Source organism: Cariama cristata, unplaced genomic scaffold (assembly GCF_000690535.1).
Source record: "Cariama cristata isolate BGI_N322 unplaced genomic scaffold, ASM69053v1 scaffold14543, whole genome shotgun sequence".
Lineage (NCBI taxonomy): Eukaryota > Metazoa > Chordata > Aves > Cariamiformes > Cariamidae > Cariama > Cariama cristata.
Window position 1 is genome coordinate 19,711 of NW_009607892.1, and position 4,483 is coordinate 24,193.

The window sequence follows — 4,483 nt, forward strand, 5'->3', positions numbered from 1 at the left end:
CCCAGGATCAAAAATCACCCTCTTTCTCAATCACTGGCTTGCTAAATTACTTCTCATTTCATTTTTATTATGCCTGTTCACCAAGGTACCAAAGAACACTTTATATATATATATATGCAAATACATATAAATACATATACTGACACATGCTGGCAATTAGACATTTGTACCTCTGCATCCTCTGGGAGAAGTGTGCTGTACTGCGGGTTTCTCTCCACCACTCCCCCTGCCTGGCCACAAACCATTATTTTTCAAGCTGCCCCTGAGTTTCTCTGCATTCCCTCAACTTTCTTGCTCAGAAACAGCCTTCTCCCTGTCACTCCCCTGCTTCCCTACAACGGCCCTTTCCTACAAAGCTGTTTAGCTGACTGCCTGTGATCCCATTACATCCAACATCGCTCTGCGAGTTCAAACTCACGTTCAAGCGTGCATGTGTTTGTGACGTCTGTGCCAACATATACCAACTCACGGGCCGATGGAAATTTCAATGCTATGGGAAACCTGGCAGAGAGGCAGGACTGGGTGGGAGTCAGCACTGTGGAAGTGGCCCTGCCTACCCTGGCAGCACCAGCTGGGCTCCTGGGTTAAAGCAAAGGGGAGGAAGAGCCAAGCGAGTTAAGGCTGAAACACCACTGCAGCCGTAACTCGGCGGCTACCTTGGGAGCAGGGTTGGCGAGGCCAAGGATGAGGAGCTCAGGTTGGGCTTTTTCACGGGGCTGTCCAATTAGGGCATCCCTGGGGAGAAGTGTGATGGAGAGAGCCCAGAGCTGCCTTTGGGAGGGAGCTGGTTTGTAAGAAGTGTTTTGGGTTGATGGCAAGGACCTGGGCTGGGGGTGATGTAAATTTGGCTACTTCGGGAGGGCAAAGATTTGCTAAGTGACAGCCAGGCAGGAGACTGAAGGATCCAGTTCCCAGGGAGATGGGATGTGTGGCCATGCCTGCGAGGAGCTGGTTGGGAGGACAGTGATTGAGGGGAAAGCATCTGTCTCCAGGGAATATTGCACTTGGACACAGAGGATGTCATGATGCTCAGATGGCCTCCTTCCTTATTACTGCTCTTTCTCTTTCACGTGTATGTAAATGTGTGTATGGGGAAAGCTTTTCTGCACCAGAGCTTTTCTGGTCCTGGTGTCCCATGGGATGAAGATTGTTACCACAAGAGCCATGTGCCCCTGCTCGAACAGGAGGACGTTACTTGCCTTGCTGAAGAACAGCCGAGGGAAAAGAGTGACAGGAGGAAAAGGAGCCACGCTGGCTTTCCAACCTCTCCGTCCCTCCACGCTCACCTCCCACAGCTGTGCTCCTGCTCTCGCTTTCCCTCTTCTCCTGAAAAAGCGTTTTTCCCTCTTTCTCCCTAGTTTAGGCTACAGCTGGTGCTTTTCATACCCCTGTTCAACTGGCCAGTTTTCTCATCCTGTTCTTTCTGCCTCATGTCTCCGTCCAAGGGGTTGTTCACCCTGATGTCCTCCCCTGGCCAGCCCTCTCTCCTGACTCACCCGAGGTACGTGCTGAACACAGCAAGTGAGTCACAGAGACACAGAGAGCACAAAAATTAACAAAACAATGAGGAAGACAAAATTGCATCATAACTTCAAAGAACACCATTAGGTTTACAAAGTTAAACTCTCGAAAGCTGGACAAATCCAGACCTAATGCTGCCTTTGGAAGCGTAGTTCAGCCCCCCTTCCCTTCCCCCACGCAACGTGTATTATGTGACATGATTTAATCATTTGACTACATACTGTTTTTCCCACAGGACTAGCGTCTCGTTTAGTGTAAACGCAGGACAGCGTCTGGGAATGAAGCTGGTCTCTACATTTCCTGGACTAAGTGTGTGACTGGGAGCACCATTTATCACCGCACAACCAAGATAGTGTGCTGAATTCAGAGCTGCCAGCTTCTTCGTGAGGTTTTCTGGGGTAGCTTTCCTGCAGCCTCTGAATGTTTCACAAACATCATCAGTGTGCATTAAAGGTGAGGAGATAATGATTTCCAGGGGACTGGGAACTTTTTATTACGATCCGCTGCACCTTTTTGAAGACTCCGTTGGCCCTGACAATTGTTCAGAATACTTCATAAATTAACTGCCCCAGCAGACTTCATTTTCTGTTCTGAGTGCTTGGTTCTTCTGTAAATCTATAACCTAGATGTCTCCTACCAGGTGCCCCAAAATAAGAAACCATCAGCCAAACACAGACATGCAGGTAACTCATCTAGAAACGACCAAGGAACCTGATGGAGGCAGGGAGACTTCCTAGTTCTTGCAGGTGCCGTTTCTTTCCTCAGCTAGCAGGTTATCCCCTGTTTTCCCACTGCTCTCTGCCTTAGATTTCCATGTCCCAGTTTCTGCAACAACCGATAAACTAGGACTTGGTTTGGTATTTGACCCCAAGTGAGTACACCAGATGAGCTCTCCGTCACCTGACACGACTGAGAAGTTACGCTGTTGTGGATTTGTTTGACTAATCTGTTGCCAACCATCTTCCACTGAAAAACGCCAGGTTAGTGCACGTCATTTTCCCCGGTGTGAATAATCTCTTACTTTCTAATTCGAAACTTGCTTCGTGAGCTGAACCGTAGTAGAAAGAAAAGTCATTCCACATTCTCAAAGCTGATTTTCAGGCCTCTGTGTTGGCATTTGCAGCCCTAAAATCATCTTTGCTCTTCTTCAGCTCATACATGACAAGACAAGAAGCAGCAAAGATTCTTACTCTGCAATGTAGGAACAGGGATCATCTTTTTTCACATGTTTGTACTGAAGATGACCTCACTTGCACAGCTCTCAGTATCAAGGCAAATATTCAGTTCAAGTACTGATACTCTGAGAAGAAAAATTTTCGGGATCTGCAAACTACTTCTCCTAGCGCTTTTGCTTTTCCCAGATCTCTCTGTTTTGAATTGTCATTATATGGAAATGAAGTAGTCTGGGGAGAAAATTCTTACCATTAATATGTTTGGCATTTCTGGCTTTATTATACTAGATTCCCCATGCCAAATTGCTAGGTTAGTTCAAAGGACTCTAATCAACTTGAAACATAGCCAATTACCCAGAATTACAGCTTGTTTCAGGTATTGCACCTGCAGTTCCTCTCTTAATGCTGAGAGGGGTAAGATGAGCTCTTTTGACTTCTTTTCTCCATGATTGTTTTTACATGTTCTTCTAGACGAAAGACTTTTGTAAGGGGGGGGGGATACATTTTTATATGCTAGGAATCAGCTTGACAAATGGCTGATTAATGCACAGAGAGGATACAAACTTGAAAAAAATATTCTTCTTGAAAATTTCTTAAAAAGGTTTGATAAGCTACTGGTAAAAAAAGGAAAAGTACTTCAAACAACATCTACAATATAACTAATTATTAACATCAATAATTTTTTAAAGTCATGTATAATGTAACAATATTTTTTTACTGATGTAGGATTAGGCCTAGAAGCATTTTTAAATTTTACAGATTTAAATCTGTATCTTCTAAATCCCTCCAAGAGCAAATATCCCTACTACCACTCCAAAAATTGGACTGTCATAAGATGGGTCTTTGTATTGAAATTCACTTTTTATTTATTTTGCTTGTTAAAAGTTGTGTTAAAAACAGAATGTCGATGTTTGCTTTTCCTCAAGTCATAGCCAATGCATGTATTTGCTCTTTATTCAACTGTTGCATAAACTTTGCAAGGCCAGAATTATTTGTTTAACTTTCTGGGCACTCTGTGAGGAGATCAATTATTTTATCAGTGTCAGGTACACTTCTGTGCTACATTTCCTCAGCAATAAATTAGGTGTGGTGCTACAAAGGCACCTACAAAGAGCAAACCTTGGACTTGAAATGTCCAGGGGAATAGATCAATGTTTCACTTCAGTTTTTACCCAGAAATGTCATGAATGTGTCCTGTTGGTCTGGACTAGGCTCAGGAGGTCCATGGTTTAGCTTCATCCCCTGACTGTACAGGGCTATGACCTGGCACATCTCTAGGCTATAACATGGTGGTATCAAACATGTATAACCCTAATTTGACTATAACGTGCTCCTGAGTATTTGGATCAAGGCATGGATGTGTGACTGTGGGCAAATGGTGAAGTACAGAGATATAGTTGATGTAAGTTCCTGATACCTATGACAACTCTGATGAAGTAAAAGAACTAGGTGCTGTATTAAATGCAGTGTAATAAACCTGGGGGGGCTTGGAGCCACAGACATTTGGCCTTGTAATTTGTCATTCAGGTAATTCCTGTCAAAAGCAATTCAAGCACTACTTGCAAATTAATCTCACAGCATTTAGGCATGCATTTAGGCTTAGCCACGAAGAAATGTTTTTATGAGTTGCTTCACGTGTAATGCTCAATATCAGCAGTGAACAACCGAATGAAGCCCATAAAAAGTCTCCTTTGCAAGCATCTTAGGGACTCAAGTCCAAAGGAGATTTATTTAAAGTGTGTTCCTTAATGATTTTTGTGAATTCTATTTAGTTTGACTCCAGCAAGAAT